Consider the following 17321-nt stretch of genomic DNA (forward strand, 5'->3'; position numbering starts at 1 on the left):
CTGGAGTGAGCACAGTTATTTTGCTAGGAAGTATGTGTTTTTTCTATTTTCCTTTCAACTTTGGAAATTATCGATAATTTACCTTTGCATTGCTGGAGAAACACGGACAGAACTCCACTGCACAGAGACTAAGCAGGATGTTAGAAAAAGAATAAAGCGTATTTAAAGTTGTCTTATCCTACTGTGGAGGATAACCCAACAAAGTTCAGGAAACTTGCAAGTAGTGGTTTAGCTTTGTATGTTCAAAAAGATTGGCGGTTCTGCAGGCGACACTCCAGCTATGAGGACACCTGGCTGGCTGCAGCAAGCACAAAGCACTGGAGTTGTGCTCGGAGTATCAGGAGTGCTTAATTGTTGCAGGAGAGCTGTCTTTTCCTTTGAATTTAGCTGTCACGTTGCATTATGCTGTGCTGCATTGCCTGGTTGTGGCATCCTATGTCACGAAACATAAAATCTTACAGCATGCGGCGTAACTCTCGCAGGTTAAAATTTAAAGGCAAACTCAGTAATATTTGATCAGTTACCTGCTGTCAGCTCAGATAAAGGGCATTTGATCTACAATAGCAGGGCTAACTTGTTAGGAGCAAACTTGCACATGGCAACACAGTGCTGCATTCAGCTCCGCAGCAGCTGTGAGCTGGCGAGCCTCAGCACAGCCGCTCAGGTGCACTTTGAACTTTTAAAAATTAACCCATTTGGCTCTTCCTCAGTGTTTTAAGAAATTTATCCAACTGAATCCCTATTCACTAGTCTATGTTAGAGACAAGCAGACTCTGGTACTTATTTCGAAAGGAAACTCCCAGGTTACATGAAATACCCAAAGAAGTTACTTAATTCCACTGGAATTTGTACAAAAGCCTGTTTTAACACACTGCACTTTCTGGCGCCTTTCTGCAAGCAGCGATTAGCTTTTCTGATCTAGTTGCACAAATGATCTCAGATGCATTTTGTTGACTGCCCTGATGTATGCAGCATACTGTGCAAATCAGCCGTCTGCATGAAAGAGAGTCAGAAGCTAGTCGGGATGAAATAAAAGCTAAAATCCCAACGTTTCCCTTCACCCCCTTCCCCGCTCTCCTGTTTTTCTGTGACCTGTTTATCAATATGAGAACCAAATCTGTTTCGGAAACTTCTGTGTCATGGTTACATTTTGGGAGGAAGGAACAGATGGAATAGATTAATTAGTCAAACTATGTTTAAGTAGAAAGGCATTTCTTTCCATGAGTAGCCAAAGGCTAGAAAGAACATATAAGGGACAAGGAGAAGTGCCTCGGGACTTCTTGCTTGCTGGAACAGCTTCCCAGTTTAAGGCTTTCAGCAGCATAAAGGGGCTTTGATTTCAGCTGCTATTAAGAAGTAGGTCAGGAGGTGCCTGCTTTGCAGGAAGGCAACTGCTCCCTCCAGCTTGTTGAAAGTAGCCACTCCAAAACATTTTTTGCATGTCATTTTTGTACAGACTCTGGCTTCTAATGATTTCCACTAGCTATTGCTGTGATATGAAAGCAAGTGTCCCTGCTGCTAGTATCCATCAGTGCATGCTCTTGCTCTTCAGCAAGTGCCTGCCTAATACGATGCACCGTCATCTGTCTCCAGTTTTCCAGAGCCTCAGGCAAATACTCATTTCATCACCTCCCAATTTTTCCTGCTTGGAACAGAAAACTTGCCACTACACTTCTGGCTCCAATGTTGCTAGCTGCCACGAAGCTAGGCCAGACACGCCACTGCTTTAGAAACTTAACACGACTTTGTTTAGCTTTAATATTGATCTTTGACGGCTCGTACAAGCCTATGTGAAAAAACAAAGCCCAGAAAAGCAACTGGTTTGGGAATCACTGCGCTCATGTTTCAGGAGGTTTAGCACAGCTAACTTGCACCTGGTGCCATGCGCTGGGCATGAGCTGCAAAGCTTTCACTTGGCTTCAGTCACCAGACCTACGAGGAGATACTGAAGCAAGGCGCCTGCATGAGGATTGTGGTCGTATTAATATCCCCTGATAGTCCGTGGAGATAAATTTGCACATCCTGAATGTAATTTATCTGCCTCCAAGGGCCTGCTTCTTACCACAGAGTACAAGGGGGCCAGAGGCTGACCCGGCCTAGGTGCGCTTCTGCCGAGCGCCAGGCAGACGGATTCAGCCCTTCCTCTTGCTGGTTTGGTTTGAGTGGAGTAATTCCCACAAGCAATCATATTTACTAACTAAAATGTGTAACTGCCCTCTCTGACAACTTCTAGAGAGTGTGTTTTACTGCTGTTTCTATTTTTATTTTCTGTCACGGACAGGAAGGGAAGATGGGAAGGAGTCTGGGACGGAAACAGTTATTTCAAATAACTGAGTCGGGAAAGATTTTGGCTACGAGGGAGATTTAAATCTAACCCAGATGTAGCTCATCAGTGTCTGGAACAGGAGAGATGGTCCCAATCACCGAGTAGCACCCAAGGCTGGCGCGGGAAGCTGAGGGACAGCTGGGGGTGAGGAGCGCCGCCTGCTCGGCCTGCAGCCCCAGGGAAGGCTGCCACGGGGGGCAGGGAGTAGCACGGAGCTCACCAGCAGGCTGGGCACATTGGCAAAGGGGCACGGCTGATGCAGGGGCTGAGGAAGAGGGAAAAAGCCTTCTCCTTACTGCTCTGTATGAATTGGGGTGTCTGGCTCCCAGGACAGCAGCTGGAGGGATGCGGTGGGCCTGGGCTGCCCGAGCTGGTGTGGCATCGCTCGTGTTTGCTGCTGACACAGCCCAGAGCGAAACTGGGGCGATCCCTTTCCTCCTCGTCTCCATCTTCCTGAAACGAGGTGGAAATTGGGTACCAGAGAGGTATTGCCAAGTGCCCGGGGCTGTTTCAGAGATGGCAGGCATGCACACAGCTGTACACCCGGGTATATAGGGCCAGCACGCCTCACGCGGGGCTCTGGCCACTGCTGCGAGCTGAGCAGCCAGGCCCCAAAAATAAAACTCCGGATAAAGTTTAATTCTCCTGATCATGGATGAGAAAGTTGACAAATGACACAGCAAGCCATTCAGTGACAGAAAACAGAAAAGATACTATGTAGGACCTTCTAAAGGCTTTTTTTTTTTTTTTCTTTTTTTTATTCTTTTTCCAAGAAGCTTTCTGAGATTGTCTAAAAAATATATATCTGTTTAAATTCACCATATTTGTCATGTCTTTGCCACAGCTATGAGAGAGAAGGTAGGAAAGCAAGCAAGAAGGCAAGAAAGAAATTGCTTTTCTGGTTGTCTTGCAGTAACTCTGGGTACTACGATCTGGAATAAATCTCACAATACAGAAAACACTATGTTTACCGAAAAAATGCACAGTTTGTGGGTTTTAGTCCCAGCAAGACAGATGGAAATAAAATGAAAGAAGAAATCACCAGAGGTCTGTTTAGAAAAGCAATATTCAAAAGATCAAAGAAACAACATGTAGATTGTAATGATCATTGTTAGATAATAGTCTTTTTAATACATATTTTTTCCTGGTAAATAGTGCTAACATATGCTGAGAGAACCTGGGATCACAGCTCCCCTTTATCTCATTCTAGTCACCTACTTTTTAACAATGTTGAGATCACATTGTTCAAATCACTCGGCTCCAAAAGGATCATCTTATCAACATGTGATAATAGCAGCCAGGGCCATGTCGATTTGTAGCTAATGGTGCAAAATTCTGACCTCAACTCGGAACATCTCAAAGCCTTCGGATACCAGTGCTGAGACCCTGGCATGACCTCACTGCAAAATAAAGGTTAAAAAAAGACCCCAAATGGACCCAGACTGACAGGTCTTTAGAATGAGGCTGTGTATTTATGTAATAATCCAGTTTGAATTCAGATCTTGCACATAGCTGCAACACAGATTTCTTTTTTCTTTTGACTGCTGCAAAAGATTTTCCAGTGGAGGTGCACATCCATGCATAAGGAATTTAAGCCTGCAGAGAAGTTTGCTTTACTAGCTGCCCTTCATTGACCTGTTAGGAACAATCTGTGAACTCTCCGGAGCTTTCATCCCAGAGTCTGTAAACGCCGGCTGTATAATTTTAGGATGGGTGTGTGGTTATTAGATTAGTAATAGCATTAACTCATTTTCTTATTGTGTTTGTCTTTCAAGGGAGGAATTAATAGAAGCAGGATTATTTTCAGAACACGGATTCTTTGGGTGACAGCAGAACATGCTTGAGGTGCCACAAGTGGGGACAAAGAGTCAGGATCCCAGGGGACATGGGAGTAGCATCCTGGCAGGAAAGAAATGGAGCTCATCTAAGTGAAAAACACTGCTTGATTGAGAAGGAAGAATATAATGACCTGGGTATAAAATTCAGAGTAATGGATGTGCTGTTACCTAGCTCCTCAGCTCAGTACTACCTTTGCTCATGCTTCTGTCTGGGGAAGGAGTGAGACTAACCCTTTTCATAGAAGGAAACATGCTGTCAAATGCCTGGTTTTGGACAATATCCCCACTGGTGATGCCCCCAGGTACTGCAAGTCTCACCTAAGCATGGTCAGCTAAATGCGGTGATGACTGAGTAGTCTGCAAAAAATATTGCACAGCTTAATGCAGCCACTCTGCAAGGTACTGCCATTCACGAAAGCACTGCAAGCACAGAGATTTTAACAGTTTGCTACCATTAATGTCCCTCCAGCACCAATTCTACATGTGGCACATGTATTGTTACCTAGCACAAAGCCAGCACGAAGAAACCCCACAGCTGAAAAACCTATGTGATTAAAATACAATGATAATTACACACATTGCAGATATTCTTCAAAAATCACATAAGCCTGGCTGTTTTGTCTTCTCTGGTAAAGAGGTATCCTTGCGAGTGATCTGGGTTCCATGGATACCATGAGCAGCTCCAACTTTGTGCCTTTAATGCTTGCACTGTAAAAAACGCTGTTTAAATATTCATGCTGACCTTAGAAAGCTATCCACTTGGCCATCTGGAGGACTCCCATACCCCATCCAGTAGTATTTTATTTTGAAGGATATATTCTGATCACACTGACTGGGCTAAATAGACTATTGGTCCATTTGTTTTGTAACTGCCATTTAGTTACCCCTCAGGATGTCAGCTCAATTTATCAGGGTGGAGGTGAATGAATTCTCCAATAAAAATATAGATAAATATGACCAAGAATTGCGGGCAGTTAGGAGGTTACTCATTCCCACTGTCGCTGCTGTGAGTGGAAGTGACCTTGTCTGTAACTACGTGACCTTGCACCTTGTGATTCACATGAAAATTCAAAGCAAAAACCCTGCCAGGTTAGAGTGAGAAGCCAGCCTTGTGTTTAAGAAAAAAGAGATTTGCTTGTTGCGGCAGCGCTGGGGCTGAGTACCATACAGGGACACGGAGTGCATAACGCCCTGGGCTAATGGGAAAATGAATGGAGAGGGAACGCACTTAGTTAATTTGAAGTGGGAAGGAAAATGAGCGTGTGACAACGTCAGGGTGAAGGCTGGGAAGAGCAGGAAATGCTACGTCGAGCAGAGCACTAAAGGTAGAGGTGTCACAGTCCTGCATGGGGTCTTGCAAGGAAGGGCCAGCTCCTCGGGGCTGCCTGCCTCTGCTTTTTCAGATGGGAACAGAGAAGGGCCCTGGCTTCATTACCCAAATTCCAAAAAAGCATTATTTAGAGTAGGTGAAGGATAGTCCCATGGCCATCATGGTTCTCCGAGGGCAATTCCACTGCCTAGGGATCTGCAAAGTCACCCAAAAGACACAAGAGCCATTCGCTGCACACTCTCCTGCTCCTGAGACCCTCCACCAGTATCGCTAATGCAAGGTGAGATGAATCGCTCACGATCAACAGTGTTTATTTTGGCCTTTTCTCTCCAGTTTGGGTGTGGAGGCAGTGGCGATGGTGCTATTTGGCTGATTTATTTATATTAGGAAGGAGGGTGGAGGAAGGGGGCGTATATCCATGGTCACGCTGACTTTTTCAAGCTGCTTTGGAAGAAAGTGCGTGCTTAATTTGCATTCAAACTGCATCTCTGGTTCCTATCTCTCAGAAACGCTTGAATAGATTGTGGTGTGTACAAACCTGGCAATAACTCCAAGCTGGACTGACAAGAGTTAGGAAACACTGCTTAATTCTTCCATTTCGTTTTACTTTTCTAGTCTTGGAGAGAATTTTATTCTTTGCTGCTTGATCATTTTCCTTGTGATTCATGTCCTTTCAGGAAATCGTAATTGACAAAAATAAAGCACTTTGGTTGTTATTTAGTGAGCTCCAGCTAAATTCACACAGTCCTGCTTAAGAATCTATGCCCTCCGTGCCGCATTTGTTTTAAGCTTCCAGCCTCTTCTAGACAGATTTTTTTCCTGTGCAGGCACAAAAGCACTTTAGTCAGCACAAATTTGGAGGTAGAACAAAAAGCCTGTAATAGCATATCTCATGCTGCTATCAATTTTCCACCGGTGGAGCACTTTGGTACATGAAGTCCTTTGTCTATATTCAGAAGTCAGCTTCGGTGACATTACATGAGCAACTACAACATTATAGCGTGTTCCACACTGGTTTGAATTGTAACTTGAAAAAAAAATAAAAAATAAAGAAAGGATGTCTTGGAATGCGGCCAGGGCATAATGATTTCAATTCTGAAGAAATCCGACAACCAATTACACTAAATTCAACATTTTCATGTACTGTAAGTTTAAAATCTCCTCTAATCAAATAGGGAAACCCTTTTCCCCCATTATGCTATGGTTTTAGTTACCGGTAGGCCTCTAAAAATCTGGTTTTGCTTAAAAAGAAACCCTGAAAGGTTATATTTACTATATGTATGAAAAAGGGTTGAATCATACAATTATATATTTTAGAATACTAAAGCGATGTAAAAGAGACTAATCATGATCCCAAATTCAATTTTCAAACCTTTAATTGATCCCATCCCAAAGGTAACATTCTATCTTAATTGCCATACTGAAATGGTTGCAATTACGTAAAATAAAACTATTCATTGGTAACTGGAAAAAGTCTTCTCATTAAGCAGATGACGGCCAGCCTTGAAAATAGTTGATTGCAAAAGGATGCAACCACTTTGCTTATATTTCCTTTTCTGGTTAAACTCTCCTTCACATATGTTGAGTCGGTTCCAAAAAACCACACACACACAACAGCAAGTTGAAGATAGTACCGTGGCGTGTGTCTCTGCTCCCTGCACCTTCCCTGGGCAAAGCTGCTACCTTGTAGGGGGGAAGAAAGGGCCAGAAGGAAAAATGGCTCGAGGGCTGATCTGCCGTGTTGGCAGGCTCTGGGGAGCACAGCACACCGTGTCGTCTACAGGGTGCTTCGTGGGAAGGGAGCTCCTCTGGAGATGCTTTAAACCCTGCTCCAAACAAACTCGGGAAATAATTGCTGCAAGCTGGGCTGTCGTGTCAGCCTTGTGAAAAGTTAAACCCCTGCCACAATGAGAGCAAGATGAAAGGCCCATGGAACCGAGTGATACAAATGTAATGATTTTCTCTCCTCCTTGGCAGCATGACTTTGAAAAAGTGATCGTGAGCCCAGGGAGAACTTAATTCCCTGTTAAAATCAGAAGTTGGGCTATGAGGCATGTGTAGGTAGTCCTGCTTGTACAGGTGTCACACAGGCAAGACTAGAAAAGGTCAGTGTCCCTTCTGCTTTTCTGTTTGTATAAAGGCAAAGGACACTTACGGTGTTCCAGAGGTAGATGTTGATGAAGCAAGAAGACCGGCGGCTTTTTTATTATTGCCAAGAGAGACTGAGCCACTCTCGATTTGATACCAACACCTGTGTCACTTGGAGCTCCACCTCAATGGATGCAGATATCACATCAATAGTCACCAGGTACTCATTGCTATGACTTATAAAACTTCTGTAATATACAACTGTCCAGAAGAGACAGAGGCATGCCCATAAGAGATTGTTAGAATTAGAAACAAGGCACAAGACTTTCAGCTGTGATGGCAGCAGATCACTGGCACAAACTGTTGTGGAGGCTAGAAAAGTATCCCTCTTTTTTCCCCTTGATCTTGTCTCAAGAAGGCTGGATGTTTTTTCCAGAACATCATCTCTGTTTGAACATGCACCACTCTTCTCTACTTGGGAATACAAAGACGAATGTCTACAGCCTGTGGCATACAAAAGATAGGATGATCTAAAGGTGCAGGCTGAAATACATAAGAGAAACATCTTTCAAATAACTCTCTGAGTAAATCCATCACTTGGAAGTATTGGAAATAGCCCCCTCGTACAACACAGAAAGTTTCCATGATGACTGTCACCATCTCACTGTTCAGGTGTAGGTTTGGGGCTCTGCTGAACTGTATAAGCTCAGTGAAAGGACGGTCCCTATCTCAAACAGTTCATGTTGTTTGAGTATAAGACGAGATGGAGTAGAAACAAACAGATACAAACAGATGGAGAAGCACAAGGTAAGCCTGAAATGATTATATGTTTAATAAGCATCAACTGCAGCATGCCAGCTGTAGCTTCTCAGTCAAACTCTTGTACGTGTTGACATAAGTATTTTGGTTCTATACCAGCAAATAGCAAGTCTTTGGACATACCCATCCCATCAATGTTCAAGAGGCATTTGGATAATGACCTTAATAATATGCTTTAGCTTTTGGTTATCCCCAAAGAAGTCCGGCAGTTGGACTTGATGATCTTTGAAGGTCCCTTCCAACTGAATTAAACTAACCTAAACTATTCTACTCTATTCTATGTATCTAAACATGTTTATATATGCTTATGATAGTTACAGAAAACAGATCGTCTAAACATCCAGGAGATATAGTAGAAGTGATGTAGGTGCCTGCAGGTTAGCTACCAGAACATAGCTTTCTATTTCCCTTTAACAAAGGGACTTAGATGCCCAATGGGACTTAGCTGTCCAAGTCATTTAGACATGCCAATGCAAGCCAAATATTGCCTATATATATCTTTAAACATCTGAGCCTGTGAATTGCAGTGCTATGTAGTGATGAATAAATGCCTACTTGGACATAGAACAAAGATATTTGACTAGCTGAATAGGCAGCATTTGAATTGTACAGAACATACGGATACTCTGCTAAATGAATGGCTGTTCGCTCGCTTGATCAATAGGAAAAATTGCTCTTTCTCTTTCTGAGCACAGAGTATTTGCAGTAAGGAGGACATGCATATAAACCCAAAAAATCTATTTCACCAGCCCTCGAGCAGAATTGTTAAAATGGATCCAGTGCATCTTTTTTGCTGATGAAATCTTCTGTAGCGATTCAGACAGAAATCGGCAGCAGACCTACAGACACTCAGGTTCTGCACTCGTCCTGAAGCACACAGCCCAGTAAAACATCATTCCAAGTCTGACCTACTTCTGTCCCCACCTCGTTCCACCAGACCTAAATCTTGGTCCTGTATTTGATCTGGAAAATGGTTGTGAATACAAATCATTCCCAGCACTGCTTCTAGGCTCAGGAAGAGTCTCAGTTATGTGTTCATTTGAACCCAGTGCACTTGGGAAATTCAGGGACTCTGAGGTCAAGCAAATTTTTTCCTCCAGCAAAATCAATGTACTTTTTGAGTAAATCAGCTTTGGAAGTGCTTTGTATTTCTGTGGAGGATTATTCTTCACCCAAAGAGACGGCAAAATGCGGCACAAAATTAGTATCTCAAACTTTCCCAAACTTTACTAAAATAGCAGTGAAAGGCCACACTCTTAGCTTGCATAAGCTGGTGCAGATCAGCTCTATGACAATTACCACGGAGATCAGCAAGGTTTGAGGTTGTTCAGCTGGCTGACCCACCTCTCCTATTGATCATTCTTGCAGCTGAAATCATCACAATACCATTTTTTTTTTTTCTTCTGATGTTAAAAGAAAGCAAGCAAAACACTGACAACTTTAAATACAACAGAAGCCGAGCATCACCCAGTTTGTTTTCAGAGCACTTCTAAGAAATCTCTGTGAATGTCATGGGATTTGAACATCATTTCAGCTTTACATTTCTGCTCTCGCATACAGAAGATTTCCTTTGGATAGTTTGGGGAATTCTTTTGTATCCGTGCCCTTGGTCCTAATGTCACTTACAGATGAGCCAGCTGAGCCAGCACCAAACCAGGGCTGATTGAAGATGTACCACTGTGTAGGGACAGGGGTTGCTAAACTCCTACTACTGTTGCAGTCTGACTCAAAGCAGCCCTAGGCCAAAGTCTAATTTGGGTACACAGTAATACACCGGCCTTCTCTGCCAGGTGGAAGTCTGATCTATCACTTTCATTAGGTATAGACTTTCATGAGAGTTTGTTATCTGATAGCAACTGCAACAAAAATATGCAAAGCTCAGCCTGAACAAATAGGAGGCAAAACAGAGAATGCTGCTTGTGGACGGAACAAGGTGCTTGACCTCATTTCTCTTCGAGTTAGGATTTGGCAGGCAATGTTTTAAGGAGGTATGTGGGGACCTGGAAGGAGATCAGTGCTGTCTTGGATCCGAAAGAAGACTTTCTTTTTCATTTCAGTCTATGGGTAAAAGATGCCTAAACTTGTAACCTTGCAATTTCAATTTCTGTCAGCTGACTGAAGTTGTAGTGAGTTTTTTAACCTGCACATTGGAGTGTGTTTCCCTGCCTTCCTCCTTCACCTGTCCTGTTCTTCCCCAGCTATCACAATCAGAAATAATTGGGAAAGAACATGACCAAGGAAGATAGAGGAGAGAGGGTGGTTCAGATTTGCTGAGCAGCCTCAGATGTGCTGTTCCCATCCTTCTGTACCAGTGCAGAACTACAGGTATACTTTGGAGATGCAGCATTAAAAACCCAGACACAGTAATGCTCTGTGCTTCTATGAAACATTTACCCACAAACATTATCAATCCCAGGTAAATAGAAGAGGGTGAGAAGCAGCAAGTGAAGCTTGCTCATGGCAGCTGAGCACAGGACAGTGTTTTTGACCGGAGGCTGTGTAGGAGGTCAGTAGCAGGGCTGGAGCTGGACCCCTGCTTCTCACCCTCCCTGTCCGACTGCTGTGCATTGCTGAGCTTTTCATCTTAAATCTCCTCAATGTCTTGAAAGTGCCATTTCATAGCACTGTTCTGGAAACTTTTGACCGATATGAGGTCATTGCACAAGATCCCGCATAGTAAAGGAGATATTTATATCCTGTTAGCACCAAGTTAATAATAATCACTACAGGCACCATTAAACCACAGCATGCAAAGCAGAGTTAGCTGACTTGGAGTGTAAACTGCATAGTACTCTAAGATGAACGCATGTTGTATTCCTTCCATGGTTATATTTAAATCTGTGTTTTCTTTAATTTGAATCTGCTCTATAAAGATTTCAGCAATTTGAAACAAAAGTATCCTTTAAAAAAAGAAAAAAATTGACATGATAGCATCCTTCATGCCAGGCTGGCCCTGTTGTGATTTTACATTGAGGGTGCATTTTAATTGATGAAATGTGCTACACAGCACAACTTGAAAAAGTAACAACCTTTAGTTACCATTTGGAAATGTGATGGAGGTGCCAGAAGTTAAACTCTTAGGACTAAATGAAATAACAGAAGCTCCCTATCCTTTCTTGAAGACGCTCATTAGTTTTCACTTTCTCACATTCTGTTTGCCATGGATTTCATCCAAGAATGACGGATGTAGAGTTATTAAGCAAGTGATAGTTTCAAAACTCCAAGTGTCAGTGCTCAGTGTGGAAGCTCAGTTACCTTGCAGAGGACAGGAGGTTTAAGCACCAGTACCCTGAAGCTGGCATTGTAGCAGAGGGAATGATCACGCGGAAAGGTACCGTCAGAACAGGCTGAAAGACGCAAGTCAGTTATAGGAATGGACAAATAAACAAACGAGGAATGTTCGGGGAATAATCTGGTATTTGAATGCTCTGGCACACACAGGAAACCAAAAAAAAATAAAATATATTAATATTCAGAAGGGAATGGAACAAGCACCTTTTCTTAAACTCAGTCCAAGGGTCGGGATGTGATGCAGGGGTATCTCAGACACTACAAGGCCTCTTTGAGGGATGAGGCAAATCACTAATGTTTCTGATTATGGGCTTAGAAGAGGAATCCATGTGTACAGGTCACTCTTTCACTTGTTTGGGCCTGCTGACATGACCAGACCTGGTCCATGGGACACGCAGCATGCATGCGGTACCAGGGCTCCACGTAAGGAACCTGCTGGAGAACATGGAGAGCAAAGCTGTACCTCAAAGCCCAGCCTTCAGCTGAGGAACAGAAGAGCAAGCTGTGCATCTGACCTCTCCTTATTTTACCTTCCAAGTGACATCACTGCCACAGCTCCCTGTTTCCAAGGATTTGTCCATCCCCAGGCCTAGATGGCTGTTTTATCTGGCCTTGCTCACTTGCATTTCCTGCCACACTCTGACAATGAACCACTCAAGCCCATCAATCAAATTAGCCCCAACCGAACTCCATTAGCTTTTTTTAATTACTTTTCCTCATGCTTTTGCACATGATGCAAAATAAAGAACATCATTTTTGCTCGCAAAATAAAGTGGAAGCAGAAAGTAATGCCGGAAAAAGCTGGTGATGTAGTATTTCTTCTGTCTTAGATGCAGTAAAAGCATAAAAGGGGGCTGAGTGAGAAGCCTGATGCACACTCTCCTGTTTGATTTCCAGTGACTTCGGTGACTTCACGTGTGTCAGCTTCCATCAGGCTGTGCAGCTCTGGAAGTCCACCTGTTCCTGGCTTGCTTCATATTCCAACCTGAAAGCCATCGGGGTCATATCCAGAACTAAATACGGCCCCTCTCCTCTAAGTGAGTGTTTCTCTGCTCAGCTACATGATGCAGACTTTGTTGTGAAGACTTGGTTTTATTTTTGAGTTAACTTAGAGGCTCATTGTTAACATCCAGTCTGGCAATAGTTTAGACTGGAGGAAACCTCTCAAAACAGAAACCTCTTCCTAGGTTTCTGTAGTTTTCAGCCACAGAATGGCTTGCAATAATTTGCCTACAATGAAGCTAAGCCTGGTTCTCAGATTTTTTTCAGCCAAAGAGCTCAATTTTATATCTCTGTTCACAGCACCCATACACCGTTTCTTTCACCTGCTTTTAATTCTGTTTCATGCAAACAAATTGCTCTTGAATTTCTTATATTCAAGCAGCATCCTTTTCATGTTCTGTTTGCAAGCAGCTAAAGTGGTGGAAATCTATTTTTGCAACACTGTCTTCGAGGAATGAGTTTTGGGCACCATGAGTCAGGGATGATATAGATTAATTTGAGGTATGTCAAGGGAAAACAAGAATGATTGGAGTTGTAGATAACATGACCTGGTTATGGACGTGAGAAGAATTCATCCCTTTCCTCTCTGTATTTTTTTTTTCATAAAATCGGGCATTTCTCCTGTTTCCTACAGCAAATTCCTTTTTGAGAACCTAGCCTCCAATGTGGGTAAGAGGCAATGGGAGTGAGAAGGACTTTGGGGTTTGAACGTGAGCTGTGAAGCACTGAAATAGGTCGCCTTGAGAGGTCACAGATTATTCATCACCGGAGGTCCTGAAGATTGAACCGGACAACATCAGAAAGCTGACTGTGCTTTTGGATATCTGAATGTACTGGCTGACCTCTCAGGCTTTTTTCCAGCAAAAATTGTGGCAAATCCAGCAAATTTTTTTCTCTGAAGATAGAAGTCTGTGACTTCTACCGCTGGGCTTAGAAGAGGACCCTTTCAGGGTTTTTTTCTGGAGGCAAAACGTTGATTTAAGCCTATTCAATGCAGTTGTACCTGTAAGTTCATAGTTATTTCCACTTGCAGGAGATTTTAAAGCTCTGTTGCAGCAGATGCTATGACCTGGCAGTTCTCAGCCTTGGCTTTTGTTGTGGCTTTCCCACTTCCTCTGATCCCGTCTTCTTGACCTGCTCTTTCAGGCGCCCATTGCTATGCCTTTCCTCATTTTTGGATTCATGCCTGCATCCCAAACTCATCCTTTCCCATGGGTTTACTGTCGGATCCTTTGTGTACACAGTCATCTTTCATGGAGGACTTCGGACTGTCTTAATCTGCCCCATGCTCTCCAGCATATTTTGTGAGCCCTGACTGTCCTCTCCAAATACGCATTTTACTGGAAGTCCATGCATGCATTCTTTACTTTTTTAGTCTCCTCATAACCTTAATTATAAATGTAATTAGATGATGGTGGCTATTCCTTGGGAGCTCCCAAGCGTGCCCTAATTTACAGCCCACCATTACTCAGTGCAAGTCATAGAAAAACCCATTTGCTGGTAACAGCTGGTGCAGGGCACGGATGGGAAACAAGGTGGCAGGGCATTTCTAGAAAGGTCCAGAAGAAAATGAGTGTGAATGCAATCGTGTGCCTTCAGAAACGGGTAAGGGCTGATTTGTCTCCGTGCTACCAGTTTCACCATTAGAACTCTCGCCAGGAGGAATTTTTAACATACGGCTTGCTGATGGGTTCATGGAAACAGGGTTAGCCTGGACCCTGAGAAATCCCCTGTGAGATGCTCTGTCCAAAAGCAGGCTTGTTCCTGCCAGAGGGTTGTCTAGTGTATTCTTTAGCATGCTCTCTTAGAGCAAACAACAGTGTCCAGGGCATGTCCTAGGGATTTTTTATTTTTTTTTTTCTGAATGAAAGACAAGAAAGCACTGTCTGGAACAAGAAGAGGAGCAGAGATAACGTCCTATTGAGAATGAAAACATTTGAGAGTTTCCAGTGGCACATTCCTGAGAGTTGTAAGAGGCGGTGCAGAGTGAGGAGTGGGTCTGCACTTGAATTACAAATGGAAGAGAATTTCTGTCCCGAAGATTTTACAGTAAGGATAAGCAATTTTGGTATCCACGCCTGCTTGATTTTTTTTTAGACTTCCTGATTTGGTTTTATTTATCAGTTTGTCTATCTTTAATATTGCTCAAAAATATAGGAAGGAACATCCTCATTACCTGCATTATTTCCACTCTGCATGCGAGACAGAGAGGCTGGAAGGACCACTTTCAAGTTCTACCAAAAGACATGGAAAAACTCACACCGACTCCACAAGAAGTCGGATCAAGTTCCAAGGTTGCATGTCAACATTTTTCTGAGTGGTCCTGGCTCTGCACAGAGGCCCCTACATCGCGTTACATTCCTCTGCAGAAAAAAAAGATGTGGGAATTTTTTACCCTTCCAGAAAGAGCTCTCTTTGGAAATCACATTTGTTTTCTCTGTAAGTACCGGAAATAAATGGATGTGAAAAGCTCAACAGTTGACTCTAAACCTCCTCTTATTTTGGTATTATTTTGGGGAGGGGTTGGAGGGGGGAACAGGGACGGGGGCAGGGAGGTAGTGTGCATGCACATGCACTCACAGCTAAGGTCTTAATTCTATCTCCAGATGCTGTGTATAATCTAGAGGTTTATCTTAATGAATTATTTCTGTTATTACTGCAGGCAAAGTGAGATTTAATTTGATGTGTGATATATCCCTGGATTAACTACCCTTTGGTTTTATTTGCTCCATAATGGTGAATTTTTGTTTATAGACCCATTTTGTAATTACATCCCTGAGCTCAGAAAGGCTACGGCAATGCTGCTTCATCCTATAGGAGACCAGGATGCAATTCCCTTCTCCCAGGCCTGTTGTAAGCTGGGACTAGAACAGAAGTTGCACAATACGATGTGCACCATTTTGTCTTGCTTTATAGCGGCTTTACAGGACAAAGCGCATTGAATCGAGAGGCTCTCCTTGGCCTGGAAGACTGCGATTACCTCTTGAGAGGAGTATGCAAAGTGGCAGAGAAGTTTCACCTAGAAAAGTGACAACAGTGTATGTTATAATGAGTGCAGGAGCATTCAGGTCAATCCCTCATGATACCAACATGCTGAGAGCATCCATGGCACCACCGAGGCTCCAGGGGTGCTGCAGGGTGCTGCGGCCATGGGAGCAGGTGGAGCAGAGGCTCATTAATTCCCCATTTCCCAGCTGACCTCCCCTCAAAGGGAAGCCAAACCTTCAGCCCACCCTCAAAGACGCAGCATGGGGTCAAGGCACTGGGACACTTCTCCCTTCCTCCCTTGAAGCTCTGGATTTCCTGCTCCATCCAGCCCAACCCTTTCCCTTGTCTTCTCCTAGCTGGGCGGTTTAGGACCCCCATACCTTTCACTGGCTCATAGTCACAGCATCTCTCTAACAGATACAAGAGAAGGAGGGGTTCCAACCTCCCCGGGTGCCCTGCACCAGAGCTTGGTGTGATGGAGCCCCCCGGGTTCAACCTGGAGCGGGCAGCTCCACCGAACCAGCCCGAAAGTACCAAGTTCAAACGGGAGGTCAGGCTTCTCAGGGAGAGGTGCTGGGTTCAATCTCTACTCAAATACAGTCACGCTGAAAAATATGCATATTTTCTAGGTATACATCATGCCGAAGACAAAATGTTGTGTTTGTTTTGTTTCTTTTACTGCCAGACAAGAATGTTTGAGGCCATTAAACTGCAGTGAGCTAAAGCCCCCAGTCCATAAAGAGTGCTTGCAGATTTACGCTGCACGGCGTGTATTTGTAATTGCTCCTGACATGTCAGTTCTCATACACTTCCATTAAAAGTTTATTTCCACTTTTTTTTTTCCAACTAATAAAATTAAATGTTGGAAAGCCAAAGCGAAAAAGCAAAATCTGTCAGAGTCCTGCTTGGACCAGTGCAAGATGGGATATTCAGAGCTGACACCAAAGCCGTCTTCAAAATCACCTACTGTTGAGAGAGCAGCGTACTAAAACTCGGCTTCCTGCTTTTTGCCAGTTTAAACCAAACCTGCAGTGTTGTTTTATGGCCTTGGGAGTGTGAATTTCAAATGGACCTTAAGGGTGGAAAGTGATTTAACAATATTTTTCCAAGAAACCCCAAAACACGAGCAGCATTTTTATGAGCGAAAATCTAGGAGTGCGCGTCAACATTTGCAAACATTTCTGAGGGATGCAAGCAACATAAATCCTAGGACTTTAAAGTTGTCAGGAGGCCAAAGCCTTGTTTCCTTTACCCATATGAGTAGTCTTGTTCAAGTCAATGGCTGTAAATAAAATGAGCAAGACTTAGCCTGAAGTCTACAGCAAATAATGTGAGCAATCTTTTTCCCCCCGCAGGAGGAGACGCCGAGCATTCCTTGGCCAGACCTGTCCCTGCCAGCCCGTGGGGCAGCATCGGCTGTGCCCGTCATGCCGGATCTCCACAGGGCTCCTGGTTTTCCCTCTTGTCTCTGGTGCCAGGGACGTGTCCATGTGGCATTGCTGGATGAGGGCAGCACTGGGATCCTGCGCCTGGTCCTGCCCCAGGGTGTACGTGGGGTAAGGACAACGCTGCAGGAGGGATGGGAGCAGCAGAACAGGAGGCTGGCTGCACATCACCCCTCTCTGCACATTCAGATATG

At 43.8% G+C, this 17321-nt stretch overlaps 1 protein-coding gene across 9 annotated transcripts in view; it reads right to left on the reverse strand.

Moving 5' to 3' along the window:
* NFIA (nuclear factor I A) overlaps positions 1-17321 on the reverse strand; it is a 348730-nt gene that overhangs the window by 303864 nt on the left and 27545 nt on the right. The window lies entirely within an intron of this gene.

The sequence above is a fragment of the Anas acuta genome, chromosome 8 (genome assembly GCF_963932015.1).
Source record: "Anas acuta chromosome 8, bAnaAcu1.1, whole genome shotgun sequence".
Classification (NCBI taxonomy): Eukaryota; Metazoa; Chordata; class Aves; order Anseriformes; family Anatidae; genus Anas; species Anas acuta.